Source organism: Xenopus tropicalis, chromosome 3 (genome assembly GCF_000004195.4).
Source record: "Xenopus tropicalis strain Nigerian chromosome 3, UCB_Xtro_10.0, whole genome shotgun sequence".
NCBI lineage: Eukaryota > Metazoa > Chordata > Amphibia > Anura > Pipidae > Xenopus > Xenopus tropicalis.
The window spans coordinates 59,660,748-59,686,627 of NC_030679.2; the positions used below are offsets into that span (position 1 = coordinate 59,660,748).

Here is a 25,880-nt window from a genome sequence, read left to right on the forward strand (position 1 = left end):
GACCCTGTACTGGGGGAGGGGGGGGGCAGTGTTGCCTTCCATGTTAATAAATACACCCTATAATTTTTTAGTGCTTAGTGCATCTGCCATATAAGTTATATAAGTTATATACTTATCACTGCAAGCTTGTAAATATTTATTATATTGATTCTAATATATTTGAAATTTAAATATTTGATTTCAAGTTTATGTTTGTTATCTTCTCAGTACTTGTAAAGAAAATTCTTTACTCTGTAGCATATGTAAAACTGTATTATACAGTTCCTAGCAGAATGGACTGTGCCATAATATCCTGATATTTTATTTAACAGACAGGCATTATCAGTTGGCTACGTTCCTATGCAAATGACTATGCTGTAAAAACTTTAGAATAATATAATATACTGTATGTAGTTAAATCATAGAAAAATGTGTAAATAATTTCAAAACAAAGTTTTAACTTACTAATAGATACATTGCATCTGTGAGTGACAGTTTGAGTTGTGCCACCCTTTTTTGTGTGCGTCTTCTCAAAGGAAAGATTTGAGGGGGATAATGTATGAGAGCTGGGCCTTGCTACTTCTGTAACTAATTAGGTGTGGCTGGATAAATTGTGCCAGCCTTATTTCCAGATATAGCATCTTCTACATATTTATGTTGGATGGGGTGTATCAGAAAGGCTCTATGCTGGAACAGTAGGCAGTGAACAGAGGGATTACCCGTCCCAAAGTGGAAATCACAATATCATGTGCCAGTGCATGGGTTCTCAGAATATTGAAAATACAATGCACACCGTTCTATATATACTAAACCATAACCATTGGAAAAGGAGTGAAAACAAATGTTTAACAGATAAAAGTTCCACTACAGCTGCAGTAGGTGGGCTGCCACAAAGACATTTTACCACAAAAATGCAAAAATCTCTCTCCATAATACAATTTCCTTTTCACCAAGTCATTTATCAGATGAACTGTGCGGTGCATGACTGAAAAGTTATTTTCATTGGATCTGTTTGTTATATGACCTTTGCATCATGTCTGTATGGCATACATGAAGTTTGGAACTATAGATTTTGTTCAGCCATTACTAATATGAGAGTTTGGGAGTCAAAATGATTTCTCCTGTGTTGCTGTATGCTATAGAGTAACTGATATCCTGGGGTAATACCATAAATGCACATATTTATATACTGAATCAGAGAAAAAATGGGAGATGGGGTTTAAATAACACATACTAAACAAGAAAATCCAAAATGAATCTGTACCATAATTATGGCAGCATCTTACAACCACAAGTACAAGTAATGATTAAACTAAATATCACTTTGTTAGAAACATCACACACAAACTACTTTTAAAATATGTTCATCGTGTGAAATGGAAGTTGTAGTAAATAATGATACCTAATATCAAGCACCTTCTAAATCAGTAATCCCCAACCAGTGGCTTGTGAGCAACATGTCACTTCCCATCCCCTTTGATGTTGTTCCCAGTGGAATCAAAGTAGGTGCCTATTTTTACATTTCTGGCTTGAAAGCAAATTTTGTAGGCATTGAAACACTGTTTTACTCCAAGCAGAGCATCCAGCAGGCTAGTAGCCCACATGGGGCTACCTAATAGTCAATCACAGCCCTTATTTGACATCCCCAAAGAATTTTTTTCATGCTTGTGAGGCTCACCAACAGTTTTTACATTTGAGTGTAGCGCATGGATACAAAAGGTTTGGGATCCCTGTTCTAAATTCTCCAAAGATAGCAGCCAGGCAAAGTTGTTCAGCAGAAATAATAACTTTTTTTTTAACCTTTTTTTTCTTTTCAACAATTTTTTCTTTAATATAAAATTTTAAAGTTTCATTTTTTACTTTCACTTGTTCTACAAACTGTCCGAATTTGAAGCATATCTTATCTCCAGCCCTATAGCGCATAATCCCTACATTTTATTAGTGCCAAGTAGGGATGAGCAGATATCGGCAGGTTTGCTTTGCCTGTGAGTTTACAAAATCTGAGAGTTTCACAAACTAATGGCACATTGATTGCATCTCCTGTTTGCGCTCCCTAGGCAAATAGTCAAGGCAAATTTACAAACAACCTAGCTGCGGGCAAACTCACAGATTTTTTCACTCATCCCTAGTGCCAAGCTGTTACAATTGATACAATAGTTGCTAACATCTTACATTACATGCTGCAGGGAAATGTAGCATACTGTAATAGTTTAGAGCCTGAGCCTGGATTTTTGACAAGCTAGCCTAAAATATTAATTTTTGAAAAACTATCAAAAATACAAAATACAAAGCAACTGGAAAAAATGTTACATCTAGGGGCACATTTACTAAGACACGAATTCGAATCCGAATTGGGAAAATTCCGATTGGAAAACGAACATTTTGCGACTTTTTAGTATTTTTTGCGAATTTTCGGTGCCTTTACGACTTTGCGGAAATTGTCGCGACTTTTTCGTTACCAATACGATTTGCGCGAAAAAACGCGAGTTTTTCGTAGCCATTACGATGCGCTCGTATCTTGTCGCGACTTTTTCGTATTGAGCGCTCGTAAGCGGCGGGCGAAACTTTCAGACTTAGCATGATTTTGGAAGCCTCCCATAGGACTCAATGGCACCCTGCAGCTCCAACCTGGCCCAAGGAAAGTCACCATCCTGAAGCTTGAATGAATCCGAATCTTTCGTACTCGGCACGAAAGCTGCGAAAAAGTCGCGAATTTTCGCGCAAGTATTAACGCTACGAAAAAATCGCCAGATTTTGCGCAACATTCGGAATGGCAACGAAAAAGTCGCGACAATTATCCGAAAAATCGTAAAATACCGATCATTACGAAAAAAACGCAATCGGACGCATTCGGCCAGTTCGTGAGTAAGTAAATGGGCCCCCTAGTGTATTATCTAAAAACAAGAGGACTAAACCAATGTTTGGAAGTTGTTATAAAATAATAAAGATGAGTTATTTAAAGTCCTAACACCATTTATTGTGTGCAGTAAACAATCATTACGTCAAAATTGACACAAATGGTTACTGAAAGGGGGGTTCATTTTTTCTCTTCTTCTTCTTGTTTGGTATTTGTTGTAATTGTTATGCCTGAAAGACCATTACTAATATTTAGATTAAAAGATACTGTACAAAGTAAAATGGTGTTTAGTCAAGACATACTTGCAATGTAGGATGTGTTCAGTGCTGTACTGTAAAAAAAATTGTGATTATTTTATAAAAACATGAACATGGCAATATATTAAGCAGCCTAAACATACTGTAAATGCCATCTATCTTAATATTGTCTTTGCATGCTATTCATAATTTTGCCATAAAAGTATTTCTCCAATGCTTTTACATTCCCTATCTGATCCCCCATGTTCCCTTATGAGGGGGCTGCCATATTTGTCCAGCAGGAGTCCGTTAGCATTAGAAGCTATAACTGACAGGTTAAAAAGGGACAGTCAGGTTGGCAAAACAGTCAGGTTTAGGAACTTCATGTAACAATTACTTACAAAAGCAGCCCTATCAAAATGATCAACAGGACTTATAGGTACCTTTTAATGTACATTGATATTTCTAGGGTAATTTTTTAATGTCAGTATCACTTTAAATTAAAGAGCATAGAGATTATTGCTGGGGATTGTTTCTGCCCCATATCATAACAAGTTATGGTATAGTACTGCTGGCACTGTAATTATGCAATTAATCAAGTCTGAAATATATTCAAATCTCTGTTTTAATTATACGTTCTACACTAAGATAAAATGATGCTGTTTGATCTTTTTTAAGGATTCTCAAAGTATGTAGGAGATTCTTGCACTTTTGCTTAATTTGTTTTACTATTGTATATGGCACGGCAGTACCATTCCAGGCTTTCTATAATCTTCAAATGTTTTTTTTAACAACACAACCCAAAGAAGCAGCTTCTGTATTTTGCAACATAAAAAACAATCACCAGGTACCAATACAATAATGCTATATTTTAATGCTATCTTAAAAAGAAGTAATAACAACATTTAAGGGGCCGTTTACAATGTCTTGCAAGTGCTAGGGCAGTAAAAGGCACCAATGCCCTTGTGCCTGGGGTCTGGCTGTGCTCTGCCGTACTCTGTCTTTGGCACTGGCTGGTGCTCCCTAACTTGTGTGTCTAAATCATATACACGTTAGGGGGTGGGAGGAAAAAACACATATGTAACACACCCACCACTCATGAATTAAGTTCAGGTAAATGCAGCCAGCACCATATTCATAGGGGGGAATACAGGTCTCTGCACTTTGTTTTTGTAGGCTAAATAAAAGTGCAGAGTAGGGTGAAAATATGTGCAAAAAAATGTCTTTGCCTTTTCTAAGGAAACCATACAAGTCAAACCATAAACTTGAAATACCCTCACATTCCAGCCCATGACAGGAAGTGACATTATAGATTTTTAAGTGATGTGCATGAAGAGAGTCATCACATTATTAATAAATATATATGTATATTACATTTTTATTACATTAACATTTATTTATAAAGCACCAACATATTCCGCAGCGCTGTACAATAAGTATATATATATATATACATAGATAGATAGATAGATAAAGCAGTGTTTCTCAACCGTTCTAATGCTGCAAAGGTTGCCCACCTAAAATGAGACAGAATGGTTCAAACAGCACCCCTATTAGAACCCCCGAACCCAACCCGACTGATTATTTCATATTGCCTAATAGTCTGCATATTGTAGATATAGACCATGATTTGTATATATCAGTCTTTGGGCCTGATTCACTAAAGGGCGATAAAACGTGCGCTATTCTTATTGTGCGCTAAAATTTTTACCGCTGCTTAATTTTGGCGATTTTTCGCACGATTCACTATAAGCATACTCGCGCTTTTTTACGCGCGATATTGCAAGCGTTATTTAACTCGCGAAAGACTATTTCAATGCGGTATTTGCCTGTACATGCGCTAAATTACGCGAATAATCGCCGAATATGAATGGTAGCATAGAAATAGTGTATAAAAATTGTCGAAGCATATAAATGGTGTATATAAATATTAGCCACATATAAATAGTAGATGCTTATAAATAGTAGCCACTAGTGATGAGCAAATGTGTTCTGGTTTCTTTAGTGAAAAATTAGCAAATCTTTCGAAAGATCCACGAAACGGCAAAAATGTTGTGCGGGCAAAAAAATTGTTGCCCGTGACTATTATTTTTTGACACTTGTATCAATTTTTGGATGTGCGGTGAATTTTTGCGTGGCGAATTTTTTCATGCGTTTTGCCATTGGCGGATTGTTTTGCGAAACGCATGAAAAAATCCGCCGCGAAAAAATTCAACGCACGTCCAAAAATTCGCTGCGAATCCATGCCTGGCGAAACATTTCATCACTTCTAGCCAAATAGAAATAGTTGCGCAAATGAACGCACGCCATGTTAGCCATACACGCCAATACTTGCGGAAAATTACTGTATTAAAAATGAACATTTCGCTGCAAACTGGCGGCTGCGTCACTCTGGGGGAAACACAAACTTGAATAAATAACACTGTAAGTCCATATTTTATTGCAAAAAATCATTTACTGTACTTTTGTATAATTTTTCGCCTGCCTGTAGTAGGTGTTAATTTTCGTATAGCCGAATGCGATATTTAGCGCGCAAAAGTTATAGTGAATCATGCGATCGTATTCTTTTCAGCGCGGAAATTAACGCAAAACGGTAAAACTAGTGCGAGAAATACCCCATGCGAAAATGGCGATTTTTCGCACGCGATAATACTATGGTGAATCGCGCGCAAGTTATTTTGCGTTTTTTAACGCGAAAAAGCGTGCGATAATTTTTATCGCCCTTTAGTGAATCAGGCCCTTTGTGTTTCTATCATTGCATGTCTATATAAAATTTTAATGATATAGTGGGTATCAGACAAAAAAATTGTTGCCCGTGACTATTATTTTTTGACACTTGTATCAATTTTTGGATGTGCGGTGAATTTTTGCGTGGCGAATTTTTTCATGCGTTTTGCCATTGGCGGATTGTTTTGCGAAACGCATGAAAAAATCCGCCGCGAAAAAATTCAACGCACGTCCAAAAATTCGCTGCGAATCCATGCCTGGCGAAACATTTCATCACTTCTAGCCAAATAGAAATAGTTGCGCAAATGAACGCACGCCATGTTAGCCATACACGCCAATACTTGCGGAAAATTACTGTATTAAAAATGAACATTTCGCTGCAAACTGGCGGCTGCGTCACTCTGGGGGAAACACAAACTTGAATAAATAACACTGTAAGTCCATATTTTATTGCAAAAAATCATTTACTGTACTTTTGTATAATTTTTCGCCTGCCTGTAGTAGGTGTTAATTTTCGTATAGCCGAATGCGATATTTAGCGCGCAAAAGTTATAGTGAATCATGCGATCGTATTCTTTTCAGCGCGGAAATTAACGCAAAACGGTAAAACTAGTGCGAGAAATACCCCATGCGAAAATGGCGATTTTTCGCACGCGATAATACTATGGTGAATCGCGCGCAAGTTATTTTGCGTTTTTTAACGCGAAAAAGCGTGCGATAATTTTTATCGCCCTTTAGTGAATCAGGCCCTTTGTGTTTCTATCATTGCATGTCTATATAAAATTTTAATGATATAGTGGGTATCAGACATCAATGAGTTAATGCCATAAAGCATATTTTTGCATAAATATAAAGAATAGGTAAATGTATATCTGTGTTCAACAATGGGTACAGTGTATAAAGCTTTACAGTTCCTTCCAATGTTTTATCCATTTGAATATCTTTTAAATTATTATCAAATGCCTTGGCAAAGCTTTACTGGAATCGTGTGTGGCCTTAAGAATGTCTACAATATACATTTAGGAGAGCCTCCAGTTCATTCAGCTTATTGTCTGAGACCTGCTGCCACATTATTCATCTCAGTTGTGGAAATTCTTGAGGCTGGACCTCTTCAGAAAGTTACTGGGCTTATTACTTCCATACACATACATAATAATAAAAAAAATATATATACCCCTTCTGCATCTGTGTTTTTAGATTCTATTGATTCCAAACCTACAAAGTATAATAATACACTACATGGTACTCTTCAAATAATGGTTATATTATTTATTTATATGTAAGACTAAATCAGGTGAAAAGAGAAGATTATCCAGTTTTCTGCAGCAAAGGGGTAGAAAAACTTAATGATTTGGGATTGTATATCATCCTTTCTCTTTAGTGCAGATGCACTGCAGGGGCCACCACACAGGCATCCCATGGGCATTCACCCTTTCCAGGGTGCTATTCATTGGGTATTAAATGGAATGCTTGTGGGCATAAAGCGTATCAGGGGTACAGTACCTATCAACTGCTCAAGGAAAGGAAGGCTTTAATTACAGAACTCCCTGCTCTTGCACACTACTTCTTGCACAGGGTTATGCATTTTTATTTTTACCAGCAGAGGGAGCCAATAAGTTTGGTATGATATTAAGGGAAGCTGTTTTACCTTTGTTTGCCATTCTAATCTATGCTTGTTGGGGGGAAGGTTTCTGGGGACTCATTAGAATGCAGATACTCAGTGAGTACATATTAAAACTAGTTAAACACCATTAAGCTGAAAATAATGATACTAACCCACGAATCTGAATTCGAATGGGAAAAATTCAGATTGGAAAACAAAACATTTTGCGACTTTTTCGTATTTTTTTCGATTTTTTCGTCGCCGTTACGGCTTTTCGTAAATTGTCGCGACTTTTTCGTAACCATTACAACTTGTGCGAATTGTCGCAACTTTTTCGTAGCCGTTATGATTTGCTCGTATCTTGTCACGACTTTTTCGTATTGAGCCTCCCATAGGACTCAATGGCACTCTGCAGCTCCAACCTGGCCCAAGAAAAGTCACGATACTGAAGCTTGAATGAATCTGAAACTTTCGTACTCGGCGTGAAGGCTACGAAAAAGTCGCGACAATTCGCGCAAGTCGTAACGCTACGAAAAAGTCGCGACATTTTGCGAAACAGTCGCAACGGCTACGAAAAAGTCGCAACAATTTACGAAAAATACCGATCATTACGAAAAAAACGCATTTGGACGCCTTCGGACCGTTTGTGGATTAGTAAATCAGCCCCTTAGCATTACTAGAACTTCAATTCACTTACTTCACTAGGATCAGGACCTGTGAACTAAAAGAAAAAATCAAATTGTTTTGATTTGTGAAGGTAACAATGTCTTAAAACAGTTTAAGTGAGGCAAAAAGAGTCATAAACATTTTAAATAGTGTTTATTCAGTTTAAACATCAAAAGAAAAAAATCTGTGCCAGGCACTTTCAGGTATTAATTAACATCTGTGTAACACATATAAATCCTCTCTCTGGGGAGAAATCAGAAATTGAAACCAGCACTGCCTGTCTAGAGACAAGTAACATCCATATAAAATGATTCCTGTGAGTTAAAGCCAGTGACTAGGACTGCTTTCTGCAGGCACCAATGGCATAAGAAGATCACAGTTTGCAAAGAATGAAAGTATTATTTCAATGAAAGGATCTCATTCAGATGTGCAAGCTAGTGTATTGCCTGCCATTAGGCACAACAAGCAGGAGAGTTAGAAGCAGGAGTTAAACACCTTAGTTAAACACCTTAAGAAATAATTCCAAATAGTTTTCTATTGTGTTTGTCAAGCAAAATAAACTTTACTTACACTGTATAAATTCTTTTAATCTTATTTTCTTCAGCCTTGGAATTCACAATTGCAGCAAGCAGGCAGGCACCATTTTGTGGACACTGTTATCAAAGGAGGCATTGCATCCTGCTCAAAATCTTGTTTCTGTGCCAGTATGGGGGGACCTGATACCCATATCCGTGCACTGGTTACACAATTACATGGTGAGGAGGGAGGGGGAATATGAGCAGTGCAGCAACATCTAAGAAGTTCTGAATTTAGTGAAGTGAAAGTAACTGTCTAAGGCATAGAGGCGGGGCAGGCAATATATGACTGACAGCTGGGATTTTTAAATGCTTTTATAATGGGTATGTAATAAAAAAATAATTTTGGGTTTCTTGTTTAATATAATAATAAAGGCTTTTATTATACAACTTTTTATGTCTGGGTGACAGGTCCACTTTAAGAACGGGGCTACCTTGTGCCTTGGGTGCAATTCTGCTTAAACTGGATGTAGAAAGAGCAGCCTGCAGAAAAGGGGCACAAGTGAGCCTTGGTTTAGTCCTAAGGGGCGAATGAGGTAATGGATCTCTAAAATTAGCAAATTTTATTTAAATTATAGTAAAATCAGGGGCGTATTCAATACAGGTCACAACAATCCAGTCAGCTTTGTCAGTGGAAAATAAATAATTCTAAGCAGCAAATAATAATAATAATTGCTTTGGGTTGCTGCAACTTTAGCTTAGGGACAGACTCAATATACTGTATGTATAATATATAATCACAATACAAGATTGATTAGAAGTGATTTCAGATTCTCATTACATGGCTCAGAAACCAGTATAATTTGCATTAGAATGTAATAATCAGCCCTGTAGCATCAGCTTATATGACAGGTGAACTTCATTGCACACTGAGCATGTGAGTGTCACTGACACTTCTAACAAAATCCAAGCTGTTGACCCAGTGTTCTTAGCTTTAAAGGAGTCATTTCTGTTTAAGGGCTCTGGCACACGGGGAGATTAGTCACCCGCGACAAATCTCCCTGTTCGCGGGCAACTAATCTCCCCGAGTTGCCATCAGTTGCCATCCCACCCGCGAACATGTAAGTAGCTGGTGGGATGGCACACGCGGCGGCGCGATTTCGGCAAATCGCCGAAAATGCCTCGCGAGGCAACTTTGGCGATTTGCCGAAATCGCCTGCGCAGCGTGTACCATCTCACCGGCGACTTACATGTTCGCCGGTGGGATGGTAGTTCGGGGAGATTAGTCGCCTGTGACAAAGGAGATCTGTCGCGGGCGACTAATCTCCCCGTGTGCCAGAGCCCTAAGAGATTCTGCAACTTTAGGATGAAGACACACTGAGCTACTAGTTGCAGCTGCTTTTTCACAGCTACTAAGCGCCAGAAAATACCCTGCCATAGACAATACTGAGAACCGCCTCTGCTAAAACACATGTAGAGACAATTATCAGTAAATGATCAGCATTGTCTATCTTAGTAGCCACAACAAGTAGCTGCTACTAGTAGCTCTGTGTGTCTTCACCCTTAGACTGGTGCTGTAAGTTCAGTGTATAAAATACAGCATTTCAACCCATGTTTGTTTTTAGGATTTAGTTCTCCTTTAAATCCTATCTAATCAACAGCAAAGGCATTTAATCTGGCTTTAATCACATAGAAAGTGCTAAACAGAAAGTCTGAAGGTGGGCATCACTTTTCAGAACAGCTGCTGTTGTAATTGTTAACCAGAGAACTCAAAGCATGTAAATAGAATCTATGTTGCACCTTTATTTTAAGTGGCCAATTTCAGATATATTTTACCTGCTTATAAGATAGGCAGCTGCCTTACCATACATTCAAATATAAATACAGAGGTTGTATTTTCCACAGGCCATTTTCATTAAATCCAGTAAAAAAGTATATGGCCATCAGGTAACCATGAGAGTCTGGGTATGTTATCGGAGTAAAAAACTCAGTAGTGAATAAGTAAGACATTAGGGACCAATTAGATTAGACATACTAATTCCTAAAATACTGTTTATTCCATAAAATACGTTCAACATATGGTTTAACCACACCAAATATTGATTACAGAAAGCAAATATAATTTCCATGCATCTAGACAAAGATTTACATTTGGTTTGAAAGCACCCACATCTGAAAATGCTTGTGTTTTTCTTTCCTTCTTAATAAAAAGCAGAAGTTGCAGGTTGATAAGAGCAGTAAAAAGACAGATGCATGTGGTCCTGCCAATTCCTGACTGCAGCGCAAGGTCTTTAATTTTCTTTTATTTAATTTGCTATGAAATGGAAATAATGGCTCCATAAATCTGCGCTAGAATGTCTGGAAAATGTACTGAAAAAGTTTAATCACTGTTGGATGTTCAACACTGTCATGAATAACTCATCCTTGTAAAGATACTAGACCTTACAATATTCTGTTCTGAAGTGTTTAGCCATTTGCTCTTTAGTTTTCCTCTTTAACAACTAAACATGTCACTGTGATGTGGGCATTAGGATGGATATGATCAGAGCACTAAACCTCACTGGAAATATAGATGATAGATAGATATAATGTTGTATTCCTTTACTTGAGTGACTGCACTGTATTATTAGGATATATATATATATATACACACACACACACACACACACACAGTATATTATATATATATATATATATATATATATATATATACAAAAAATGCAGCTCATTCCATGATTCAATCAAAACTAATTGGGTGCATGTAGGTGAGTGGCTTGTATTATATACTATACGAATGACCCCGGCACTCCATTATATAGCTATTATAGCTATTAAAAACTAATCTTGCACACACTGAAGGAAAATTGTCTGCATTTAGTGAAAAGAGACACCTCGGTTTGTACAAAGTATGCATAAGCTGACACGCCCTGTCAAGGCAGTGTCCTTGCGTCAGTCCTAACCCAGCGAAAAAGAGAGAGTACATTTTCTTTTGTGGGAGAAAGACCATACCTGCTTTTCTCTTTATTTAGCATGACCTATTCCAAAGAAACCATTCATCTTATAAACACCTTCTTAACTGCAAGGCTATCCTTAAAGGGGCGGGGTTGGGAGAGCAAGCATTCAATTAGGGAATAGCCACTTCCCCTTACCATATAAATATATCCAAAAAATATATCCAAACTATATATATATATATGTGATTTCATATTTGAGTACATACTAGGGCTAGTGATGAGTGAATCAGTCCCATTTTGCTTTGCTGAAAAATTTGCAAAATGCATTTTTTTTCATATGTGCCTTTTCTCGCTCCAAATACATTTTCTAATTTTTTTCTCACTCAAAATGAATTAAAGTCATTAATATAAAAGGAAAAGAAAGTCCCTTGACTGGGTCAAAGTATAACCATTGTAGTTCTACATTTTGGCCACATGGCACTGTGTAATAGTATATAAAGCTGAGCAGCCATGTATTCAGGGTGCATTTTGTTTAGATTCTACCATGGGCAGGTGGGTAAGATAAAGTGAAACCTAGGCCAAAGTTTGGGTCTAGAAAGATCAGGTTATATTCTGTCATAGGTCACACTAGGGGGCATTTTTATTATGCTGTGTAAAATGAATTCACCGGAAAAACGGTGTAAAATAAACAGAGAAAATCACTGTATATTTTACACTGGCTTTTACACGCCTAAGCCTGGTGATGTGTGGCAAATTTTCTCGCCGTTTTTTTACACAGTATAATAAATATGCCCCTAGGTGTTAGGGCTAGCAAGTGAGCAGCTTTGCCAATAAGGATTGCAGTGAGATTAATATCCTAGGGTGTACTGTTGCTGGTGTAAATGGTAAACTTAGCGTCCGAACCTCAGATTTTACGCCAATATTTTTTGTAAGTTTCATAAGTACTGTTTTTACATAGTGAAGCCAGGCAATATAGTGAATTTTGTCTTTTACACAGCATAATTAATAGCCCCTTAAGTGTACAGACTCAGGGCTAGTTAGAAAACTGTGTGAGTTTAACTTGGGAGAGGCCCGAAAGCAACCAATTGTAACCCTGTGGGCGTATAGTCGTATGACCATGTATAGTTAGTATATGCCTGATCTTTATCAAGAGAGAATCCTGCACTGGTTATTTTTTTTTGTTATTACTCCTATGTGGTTTATTCACTGAAAAATAAGGGATTACCTAATACCTACCTCCCCTAGGGTAACTTTGTTCCATCACTTGCCTAAGGTTCATAAATCTGAATGCCCGCCGTTAGGATGACCCATTGTATCCGGTATAGCTTCTCTTAATGAAAGGCTATCCAGGTTTATTGATTTTTATTTGCAACCTTTGGTTAAGCGGTTGATTTCTTTTGTTTTGGACATGAAACATGTTTTGCAGTTATTAAATGATTTGAGATGGCATGATACCTTTTCTTGGGGCACAATTGATGTAACCTCTTTGTATTCATGTATTCCCCATGATAAAGGGCTACTTGCAATTTCTTACCACTTGGATAAATATAGTGTATATGATCTTGTTACAAAGAATTTTATTTTGGATTCTATCAATTATTTGCTTTCTCACAATTTTTTTCTTTTCGATGGGGTATTTTACCTCCAGAAGTGTGAGACGTCAATGGGTGCAAAGTTTGCGCCCACCTACGCCAACCTATATATGGGTTGGTGGGAGGAGTCCCACATTATGGGGGTAGCTCTATTCACTTACACAATATTGTTTTTTATAAACGTTATGTTGATGATGTTTTGTTTATTTGGCGGGGGTCTGAATCTGAATTTTTGCATTTTGTGAGTGATTTGAATAATAATAATTTGAATTTGAAGCTCACCAGCAAGTTCAATAGAACCACTATATCATTTCTTGATTTAAAACTTGTTGCTACGGGTTCTCTTGTTGAAACCACTGTGTTCAGGAAAGCATGTGCTGGGAACTCTCTGCTAAGAGCTCATTCTTGCCATCCAGGCCATATGTTCAGGGAAATTCCTCTGGGACAATTTTATCGCCTGCAAAGGAATTGCTGTACAGATCGTGCTTTTCTAGAGCAGTCTATTCTTTTGCGAGACAGATTTTTGAACCGAGGGTATAATATGAAGTCGTTATCCCAAGCTTTTATTAAGGCCCTGCGTACTGACAGGTCAAGTTTGCTTAAGAACTATAGGGATCCTAGTGGAATTGATACTAAACGTGCTGAATGCTTACCCACTTTTATAACTGCTTTCAGCAATCAGTTCTATAAAATCAGGCAGATAATAAATGAATTTATTCCTGTTCTTTATAACGATCCTGATCTGGTGTCAGTCTTGCAAGATGGTTACAAAGTGGTAGCACGGAGAGCTCCTACTTTAGGTAATTTATTATCTCCTACTTCATGGAGATCACAGCCCTTGAAAAAAATGACTTGGTTGACTACTAAGGGGACTTACCATTTCGGTGCCCGCAGATGTGTGACTTGTAAAAAATCATATGACATGTATTTTTATGTTAATTGCAACACACGGTATGTTGTTTATCTTTTAACTTGCTCTAAGTGTGGAGCATAGTATGCTGGTTGCACAACCCGCTCTCTGAAAAGTAGGATGCGGGAACATATCAGACATATTGTTGCGAGTGATAGTAACAGTCAATTAGCTAGACATTTCACACATTGTTGCAAATCAGATGTATCATTTCTACAGATACAAGCAATAGATAGGATTATCCCGGATGAGAGACACACTGACATGTATGCGAGTCTCTTACGCTCTGAAGTTAAATGGATATTTATCCTTAATACACAGCAGCCGTATGGTCTTAATTCTGTTTTTGACGTTAGCTGCTATGTTTAGTGTCATGAATATTTTTTCTGTTTGACTTAGTAGTATTTGCTACATTTAGTAATTTTATGAATGAATTGACCTGGTATATTTATAAATATTTTATAAATGTATTTATTGTGCTTAGTTTCATCGATTGGCATTTATTATACAATATTAATTTTATAATTGAATCAACTTGATATATTTATATTTATAATTAGATTCATTAATGGATTGATCTGATTATTTCTATGAAACTTTTTGCTTACTGTTTGTATCATATGATTTTGGTCTTTTTTGTTTCCATTAAGATTTCTTTCATTAAGTTTTTACCTGTAGGGTGGGTTTGGGTTTGTTTTTTTTCACTTTGATGTATTTTGCTTGTCAATCATCGTTAAGCATTGTTACACGCTATTTAAACCTTCCTATCAGTACGTGCTTAAGCCTATGATTAAGTGCGCATGCGCACGAAACGCGTTAGGCGCTTGGTTTTTAATGGATCAATAAAGATTTGTTCTAAGTGAAGAATTCCTGAGTTCGGAGTGTTTGGAGCTCTCTTCGTTTGTGTACTCCTATGTGGGACCCATTCAATAAACAGTTCCTGGTTAAGTTAAAGAAACACTAGCACCTTGCAAAACTCCCTGGCTTCTAACATATGCGAAGGCTCGTGCCTAAGAGAAATAGTCTCATTGCAGGTAAAGTTTAGTGTAGCTTACGATTGTACAAGTACCAATTTTACCATAAGCTTACAAAAGTATAACAACTGTAGTCCTCCACAGATTGCTTGCTCACTTCCGGCTCTTAAAAGGGGTTTTGCACAAGGGCCCTAAGATAAAATGCTTGAAAAAACAACCAGAAACAAGGAGTCTCAAATGTGTCAGCTTCAAAATGCATGTAATACCACTAGGAAGGCCCACAGCCAAACCTATAGGACACATGCATAAGAACACCAAAGAGGAAGAACCAAAACCACAATTGAGACCCTTACCAACTGGTACACAAGTAGCTGCAATAATATTGCCTTTTAAAACACAGGTATGTGATCAATAAAGTTCTATTTAAACAAATGATTTGTATTTTTTGACTGCCTTTCTTTATAATAATAATAATAACAATAATAAATAATTAACAGTAATTTGTACTTGACAGTAACTAAGCTGCATAAATCCATGCTGGTGGTAAAATATAAAATGTTAATTTTTTTATTTATAATTTAAAAAAAAAAAAAGAAAAAAAAAAGGAGCAGTGATCTATAGCAATATTTAAAAGCATCCCTTTGGTTGCTATGGCATTTTCTTACATATAGGGGTATATGTATGATAATCCAGTTTAGGGAAAATGCCCTAGGAAATTCTAGGTTCCAAGCATTACAAGAAAAACAACACTGTTTTATGATCATTTGTTTCTGAATTTTAGTTTAATAAATGACTGAGTAAATATTAGAGTCACGCTACACTGAATCTCTTTATGGTATTTTGTCACAAAAAATGAGCCTTTAGACCTACTAATTTTCCCTAAGAGTTAGGATTCTGTATTTAAAACATACATAAATCACCCTTTAACTGTTATATTGGATCCTACTGATTAATAACTGAAACGGATGGTGGTTTAGCATTTGTTTACCCTCAGGCTATTGTGCGCAGTGCTTCATACTTCTATACTAACTATTCAAAGGAGTTAAGCAGATGGATTTTTTTTTCTTAAAATAAATGAAGACGAAGTAGATATTGACTTTCGCATTTAACAGGACCATTTTGATACCGGTTCTAAAGGATTTCACAATTCCTATACATTATGCCATGTACATATTATATATTTCCAGGCACCACAGATTAAAAAGCATATTATAATACTGAATTGGCTTTGAAAGGATTACAACTGACATATGATGTGTATTTAAGAAATTTTTGCATGTAATATACTGTACAACAGATTCCTGTTAGGCAGATATTTATATATATATATATATATATATATATATAATATGTATTTGTTAAGCTTTACTTCTCATTTTAATTAACAAATAAAAATCATGAATTGTCTATGTTGAAAGTGTATTTTTCCTGAAATACATGATATGCATATTTCATATGAAGTGAGATAAGGCTTGTAGAGCAAGGGAAACCTATGTAGAATGCATAGAATATTCCTTATCACTGCCATATCTGGCTAATCTTCAGTAATATGCTGACTGGTCCTGGAGGACATTGTTTTGTGCCCATACATGGGCCAGTAGGCTGCTAGTTTAATCAAGAGAACAGCCAATCTCTGCCCTTGCATGGGCATATTAATGAGGGCAAAATATTGTTTCTCTTAACCAGTCAGCACCTCATTAAAATGTCTTGTTGCTTGGACTGGATAATATAGCACACATCTTTCTTATCACCAGTCAAGCCAGTAAACCTAACGTAAGATCATTCATAGTAAAAACAAAAATAAATAATAAGCACTTCACAGTATGCTGCCTGTCTAAACTGATATAAGCTATGTTGATGGCACACAAAGGAATGATTAATATTGCATTAGAGGTTGCATCGAAGGGTCATGTATATGATGTAATACCAGCTCGACTAATAAATGCCTTCAGTTCAGATACAAAGAAAATGAGAAGCTGCTTCTCATAAAGAAGAAGTGCATATTTATTTGATGATCAATTACTTAGATTGTAAGCTCTATGGGACAGGGACCTCCTTCCTACTGTGTCTCATACCACATGGTACGCTGTGTATTTTATTGTATTTATTAAAACACTTGTCCTCCGTGTGTGTAATTGTTTATATTATAATATGGTACAGTGCAGCGTATTCATGTAGCACTTTATAAATAAAGATATACATACATTTCTTTTTATATTTGTATTGTAGTTTAGACCACTGCATAAAATGCTCAGTTTAAATAATTGTATTTTGCTTCCTCTTCCTTGCTGACTGCAAGTTACTCTTGTGCTGCATAGTAATTTTTAAGCTTATAATATTGTAAAAACTAATCGAGTGACTCGAGAGATTGAAGGACATGCTGCGCATTACAACTTTTTTTCGCAATTTTTGCCAGTTTGCTCATTTTCACTGTTTTGCAAGTCTTTTGAAAGATTCGCGAAACACCGAAAAATTTGCAAATCAGCAAGAATGATGCACTCCAAACAAAAATTGTCCTGCACGGCATGTCCTTCAGTCCTTTTACATATAGAGAAAATCAGCCAACCTACACAATATGAACCCTCTCAACAAGCTGACCTTAGGACTGGACTGGCCATAAACTTTCCTCCACAAAAAACCTCAAAAAACCTATTTCAAGACTAATGTGTTATGACAACACAGTGTAGAGAGGAGGGTCTCTCTGTGGAAAGGCCATTAAGGTTCTCCATACAAAGACTGTGATAGAGCACAATGAAAACTGTATAGCATGTTTTTTTGGCAAGTTGTAGGTAGTCAGTAGATAGTCTGATGAGCAGCCCTAAACTATCACAGTAAAATATTGGTGTGGCCCTCAGGGAGTGAGTTCCAAAAGTCTGCTCAGTGTAGGTATGATCAAGAAGCTCCCTGCTGCCCTTTAAAGTTCACTTCCTGCCTCACATCAATGTGATTGTTGAAAAATGTTCTGTTTAAAAACACTAACAACTTTTCATGGAGCCTGAGGGTTAAAAAGGCAAATAGTAACAGATGGAGAATTGACAGTGGCCAGAGAAAACACTGTAGAAGCTGCCAGATACCCCAGTGTTGTGATTTAGTATTAAGCGTTATGGCCTTGGGCTATTTGGATTCTTTCCTTAACTAAAACCTTAGCAAACACTTTGGTAGGTTATCAAATGTAAGCAGTCTAATACTTTTGAGATGGTGTCAAGTCAAAGAAATCAGATGAGTCAAGACCCACAAGCACCTCACACTAGCTGGGCTCTTGCTTGAAGTTGGGAGCAGGAAGCACAGCATTTGAGAGAGGCCAGAGGGCTGAGTAACAAAGTACAGGAATTAGGCAGAAAAATGGTCAATCAGATCTCGTTCAAGGTAGGTAAGCAAAGCATTAAAGTCATTAGTCAGGCATAAAGGCTGCTTTAAATATAACAGGAATGATAAAATCCTAAAGATTGTTTGGGTCTTCTTAGGTCTCAGAGAAAGGGCACCAAACAGTTACATGGCTACACTCTTGCGCCATCATGCGCACATCAAAATTGCTGCACATTGGATTGCAAAATAGGTTTTGCTTCCTATATGATGCTGAATCCAAAAGTGGCATGCACTTGTACATGCACACCAGTGCACCACAGACCCAGTAAGTAACCTTACATGTGGGCTGGTACAAGAGAATGCTGTAGGTGTAGGTATCCAACTAGATAAAATACTAAATAAATAGTAAAACCAAAGAACAGATATTTTACATATAACAAGACTGCATTAGAGGCTCTGCTTTCTCTTTGCAGCATTACTCGCGCAGTCAGTGACAGCTGTGGTAACATTGCGCCATGCTTAATTTATTGCTAACATGATGGAAAAACACAAATGGATTAAAGCATTTACTGCTTGAACAATAATTTATTATAAAAATTGTTTTTCCTTCTTTGAAGCATTATTGAGAATTCACCCCTAATATACAGAAAGTGTTTCAACTCTTCCGTATATGATAAAGAGGAAACATGAAATTAATATTAAATGCAAGAACAGTGGAAATTTTCCAGAGGATCAAATACTACTTATCTTCACAGTTCTGAATGATTTCACATTACAAGACATTATATCAGCAAAAGCACTGGTAATCAGAGAATTGAAGAAACTTTAATAGACTACACTGAATATTTTTCAGTCAAATTTCTGTTTATTTGCAATCTTATCACTCAAACATTTGCAGACTGGAGTCCAAGTAAACAGCCAGGTCTTTTTTTTTTTTTAAGAAAGAAACAACTATTTCAAGTCAGCAGTGAAAGCTACCTCATTGTAAGTAACATTTCTGGAGTTTCATGCAGATTATAAAGGCAAAACCACAGGGATCAGAAATACCTTGTATGTTACTTTTGCCACAATTATGCTTTCATTAGCAAAACAGAATGATGGTTAACTTTGAAGCATCACTTCCCATATCATTAAAACTAGTATGCAGATGGAGCAGGGCTATAGCTGTTTATGACTTATTATTTTGATTGCTGGCATGTAAAAGTATGCAAATAGAGCAGGGCTATAGCTGATTATGACTACTTATGATTACTGGCATTAGCAGTATTCAGATGAATGAGGGCTATGGATGATTATAATTACCTATGATTTTGATTACTGGTATCTACCAAAAGGCAGATGGAGCAGGGCTATGGATGATTATGGTCGATTACTCAAGTTTGGCATTAAACTGTTATCTAAAACGGAGTGAGAGAGAGAGAGAGACACCATTCTTCATACCATGGAATTACATACAATACATTATGCTCCATCTGTATTTATTGGGCACATCCTATCGTTGGCAGGAAAAAAACCTTGTGTGTGTCTGGCTGGAAATTTTATGAATGAATGCCTGGAAAGAATGATGCCTTTAGAAAGGCAAAGAGAGTGACAAATGGTGAAGTGCTTGAAATTTGTCAGGCAGATATATATAAATTATAAAAAAGAGAGTTTATTTTTTTTCTTTTTGATTCTGATTTCTATTTGCTTTCTTTCTCATTTTCTTTCCCTAACTGATTTTTTCCACCTTTAGTAGCCAAGGTCTGTTTGACATGGGTGCCAAAGGGATATAACTAAGAACCTTTTCCCCAGTTAAACTAAAGAAGAAAAAGGAAAAGAAGAAACAAGGAACAAGTGATGTAACCATAAAGGAACACTACTAAAGAATATCTACATACAGTATAAACACTATATATTTGAAATATATGCCTATGTATGTTATACTCTAATCTCACCTTAAATCATTTTACTCTATTTTACCTTACCTCCTAATCATAATTATAGATATGATATTATTCTGGTATAAACAGGTTATTTATCCTAATTACTAGATGTATCTATCAATCAATAAAAATGTAAACAGCATGATGCACAACAGAACAGTAGCCCAGGTGCCTCCCTAAGGTAAAATGCTGTCCATATAGCAAAACAAGAGCATTCAAGGAACTTTAGAATATTTACAATTCGTAAGCTGCAAATCAGTTGATGTGTAGGCACAGCATGAGCAGAATAAAGCCATATTTTACTATACTTTCATTTCTACAGGAGGATACATTGAATTGTAGAAAATGGCCACCCTTCAGAAGTAATGAGACTTGCAACACAATTTAGTTTCTGTTTTTCCTTTCAAGTTGTTTTGTCTCATGGGGTTGTGTAACAGATCCGATTAAAAATTTTCCCAAAATGAAAATTTGTAATTTTGTGCCACAACACACTTGAAACAAGATACTCTGCGCCTTGCACACTAAAATGCTTTTAATCATGGTGTGTTTACTTAGAAAGCCTGCTAATCAGTATCTGATTTCTAAACAGAACTTTCTTTCTCATAAGGTTACAGCAAAACTTACCAGTATTGTACAGTATGCTCATCTATCAAGTTATGAACCATAAAAGTTAAGGATATCAGATTACTCAAAAAACCCTATGATGGTACGGTACAGTTTTGAAGTACTTTGCGTTGCTTGCAATGATGTAATGACAAATCAATGTGGCATGACTGCTTGGGCTCCATGCCATTACATTTTCTGCTTTCAGAATGTCCCCAGACATCAATGTGCAGCTGTGTTCCATCTCTTTAAATTTTACTTCCCAGTTTAGTAAAGGCTTTTTCAGTGTCTTTCCATTTAAGGAAATCTGCTCAACACACCTGACTCTCTAATCTTGCTCTGAATCGGTGCTCTCATAAATCTAGGTGAGATACCTAGAGGGTCTCTCTACACTAGGGAAGATTAATCCAGGGGGCAATTGGTAGACTTGCAGGCTCCGTTGTGATCTGTTAACCCCATTAAACCCTGGCATATGGCTGCTGGCTCATAGATATCTATTACAGGGGCAGTATTATGTTTTGAAAAGCAAGCTGTTGGTTCTCAATCAAAATTTGATTTTGCTACATGTTAAAATCTCACTGTTCAACTAAACTAATTTGACTTCATAATCTTCTTCACCATTGTATTACTAGAACACAAATTTCCCCAGCATTCTAAAATATATCACCTATATAATGAATACAGCAATAATATGATTTAAGCTGGACACAGTTTTTTAAGTTGCCCAGAAAAAAAGGATAATAGAACTATCAATCTAAGCACAGGACAGTTCCTATACATTAAAAGCAATGGTGACGCAACACTCCCTGCTCATCCCAGTGTCATTTATACCACTGAACCTTCCTTCTCTATAGTAATATAACATTATACATTGTACAGTACAGATGAAGGCCTGGGCATCCCATAAGGTGTCTGGTTACAACCAGTTGTGAAATCACAAGATAACTAATTTAGTTAACCCAAACTGCAATGAAAAGGTCACCACTAGATGTTCCTAGTGAGCTTAATCACAAAACAAAAACTGTAGTACAGTGTCAAAAATAATAATAAAAAAACAACAAAACACAAATACAAGAGTATTGTAGAAATGATACCTATATTGGCTAACAATAAAAATACATTGCAAGCTTTCGGAGCTCTAAGGCCCCTTGCCTGATGAAGGGGCCTTAGAGCTCCGAAAGCTTGCAATGTATTTTTATTGTTAGCCAATATAGGTATCATTTCTACAATACTCTTGTATTTGTGTTTTGTTGTTTTTTTATTATTACTAGTGAGCTTAGTCACTCAGTACACATTGTAAACCCCAAAACTAGAATGCTTTTGATCTTCAGTTTCACATTGTGCTTCTATGCTAATGAAGTGTTAGCTCTGGAGACTAGAACAATGTACAGACAGTCACAGATTATTTAAATGTGCAGAAGTGTAATGATCTATTCATATGGATGCAGCCTTTGAATTACTGGTGAAAGTTAAAAGCTATAGGAGAAACACCAATATGTGTTCTCTGGTTCCTCATATTGTGCATATATAAATATCAGTAATGATAGTGATAATCAGTTATGATAGTAATAATCAGTTATGATATCCCCTGAAGAAGTCACGGGGTAACGTGATGAAACGCGTTGGGCGGGTGCGGGTTGTGAGGGTATAAGGGAGGCAAGTGGGTTTCACGAAGGGGACAGGACTGATCTGTCCAGGTGGTGGTGGCTCCTGATGAGCTGCTTGTTGAGTTAATGTGCGTGGGGGGTTTGATGGGTAGGATTTTTATCGCTATAACTGTAACAGAGTGACGAGAGGGTGGCATGACTCATCACAGCCATGAATGCTGAGGAATCAGTGCGAGCTTGATACTGCTCAGCCTAGATGGTAGTACTTTCGTGAGGGAGGACGTCCTGATTGATTCCTCTTCCGTGTGCAGATATGAACGCGGAGTACATTACCATGTGTTTTGAGTTAACAATATTGCTACCCGTCTATCTATTTATTTAATTATTTATTTATTTCACCTATTTATTGGTTGTGAGCCCTGCTGAGACAATAACAACGCTCATATTGATTTTCTATTTATAATACTTACCAGAAATTGAATTGATGTCCGTGATTTGGACCGGACAATTGAATTCTTAAAAAGAGAACCTCCAATGAATTAGTTAATAGGTGATATGCATAATATATGGCCACAATTGGCCCCAACTCCCATCAATTAATGAATTTGAGAATCTCTGCACTGAAGCACTTAATGCATATACTGCATACAATGTACATAGTCCATCCACTAATGAATTAATCACCTTTCTTACCACTCTACTCTGCACTGAAATTAATTAGCCAATTGGAATGCTATTAATTGTTTCTGTTTTGATTATTGTTTTTATGAATTATAAGTGGTAATTGATACTTATTTTAAACTATAAATTTCAATAAAATTTTGGATTTTAAGGCATAACACCCAAAAAATGTCCTTGTTTTGTTCTGTATAAATATCAGTATGCAGCGTTATATATTAAAATAAAACCCATACCATACATGTGCTCTTGTAGCTCAGTGAGTAAGTGAAGATGACAATGGAATTGTCGTGGAATTGAGAGCTATGGGTTTATCACATATCTCCATGGGGATTAGAGACGGAGATTTAGAAACAGCTTTGTTGAGAAAGGAGAGTGAGTGGATCTTTCTCATGAACGCACATAGATCTGGGGGCTTAAATGAGAGCAATACCCTCAATGTTTTTATCTGAAACTTGTGCCTAAGGAAATACTGCATCTGATTGGTTTAAATCTCTTATGCTTCACTACCCCATTGTGGCACTTATTCCCTGTGCATTTATATATATTTATTGTATTTATTTATTATAACACTTGTCCTCCCTGTGTGTAATTGTGTATATTGTAAGATTGTACAGCGCTGCGTACCCTTGTGGCGCTCTATAAATAAAGTTATACATACATACGATTATGTGCCTGATATACGTTGTACCAACTGGATTTGCCCAGAAACAGCCCAGTTTGTAATTACCCGCAGCAGAGACTAGTGCTCTATTTGCTTTTACCAGGGGGTAATCTTAATCACTCTTAAGGTGGCCATACACGCACCGATAATATCGTACGAAATCTCGTTTCGTAAGATATTCGGTGCGTGTATGGTATGTCGGCGAGTCGACCGATTTCGCAGGAAGCTGCTGATATCGGCCGACTCGCCGATCGGACCAGTTTAAAAATTTTGATCGGGCGCCATAGAAGGCACCTGACCAAAATCTCCCTTCAGCGCTGAATCGGCAGAAGGAGGTAGAAATCCTATTGTTTCTACCTCCTTACCTGCTGATTCAGCCCTGAATGGTGTGTGGCGGATCTGACGATGTTTCGTGCGGCCGATGGTCGCACGAAACATCGTCAGATCGCCACGTGTATGGCCAGCTTTAGCGCTTCCTACATTCCAGAGACAAATAGATGAAGCCTGGTGTCAAAGTGGACGCCCTACTGTGCATGTTCCCTTTCCAGGCACCACCTGCTGTCTGAAAACAGAATAACAGCCTAAGAAGACTTTTTTTCTCCTGACACAGCAGGGAGATGGCACGAGATAACACAAACAGGATAGCCTGTGTTATCTTGTAACTAATTAAGTTTTGGGAAACCCAGCGCTTCATCTGTATATACTGTGCCAACTTTTTTTTATGCTTTATGCTCCATATTAAAAGATTTTTAATTATTTGTCTTTGCATAAGCTTATACAGGTATGGCATCTATTACCCAGAAACCTGTAATCCAGAAAGTTTCAAAAGACCATATGCCATAGACTCCATTTGAATCAAATAATTCTTTTAATTGATTTCCCTTTTCTCTATTAATAAAACAGTATCTTTAACTTCATCCCAACTAAAATATAAGCAACCGTTTTACAGAAATTCTGGAAACAGGTTATACACTTTATGGCTACAGAATTGTCACTTCCCAAAGTATAAAACCCAACAACGTTTGCTAGGCTTATTGGACTCCCTGGTACCCAGAACATACATTAGATGCCTCATGAGGTTGCTCTTCTTTTATGACGGTAGCTATGCACTGGATGGGCTCCACTCCACCAACACTTGGCAAATGGATCACCCTGGTCAACTCCCAATTGCAACTGTATAAGCTTACCTACTTAGCCAGAGGTTGTACAAACAAGTTTGAAGGTATTTGGACTCCATGGCTTGATTCCCCTGCGACTTCCACTGATTGAAGATTGAGACTTTCCAGCATCCCCCTCCCCTTCTTCCCCTTTCTCTCTTCCTTCTACCTTTTAACAGTTAAAATCAATTAAAAAAAATATATATAAACAACCCTTATTGGAGGCAAAACAATCCTATTCAGTTATTTTTTTTTAAATGACTTTTAGTGGACTAGAGATTCAAATTATGAAAAGACCCCTTATCTGGAAAGCCCCAGGTCTCAAGCATTCTGCATAGCAGGTCCCATATCTTATTAAGCATACTTAATCAAAATGATTGTATTATACAGTGTAATATGTCACTTATACTTGAGCCACATTTTCTAGTCAACCTTCCTATAGCCCTTGACCATTCTAAATGCCATGTTATGTCTAAAGGTAAAGTCAGCAGTTTACTATGCTTTAAAATAAAGGAGTTTCTTTATCATTTCTAATAATGGAAAAGAAACATTGCAAATTTGTAGTAAAAGTAGAACAAAACTACAGCAGAGGCATATATGGTATTATGTACAAACTAGCACAATCATGAAAGTGAAACATATACCCTAGTGAAACCTGGGATAAAGTGCACGCTGTTTGTTTTGACATAAGAAACACAATGACATTGCCCTTCACTTGTAAGTAGTAAAGAGCAACATACAAATATAACCATTCTAAAATCCTGCAACTCCACAGCTGGTAGAAAGCTTGGAACTGGCTTTTCTTTTAATGGCAAGTGGAATGCTTGAAGTCATTCGGCCGCTTTCATTAGACAGGGTAAATCCCCTAATAAATGGAATGCTAAAGCTTTGGAACAATATGCATTTCTGGCTGATACCAGTCATTCACTC

The 25,880-nt window shown here is 36.9% G+C and overlaps 1 protein-coding gene across 1 annotated transcript in view; it reads right to left on the reverse strand.

Moving 5' to 3' along the window:
- Nucleotides 1-25,119, reverse strand: part of tspan8 (tetraspanin 8) — a gene marked incomplete at its 5' end in the record, with an annotated part of 63,382 nt that extends 38,263 nt beyond the window's left edge. Inside the window, 1 exon segment of the mRNA NM_001011430.2 lies at nt 24,981-25,119.
- Between the last annotated feature and the right edge of the window lie 761 nt (nt 25,120-25,880).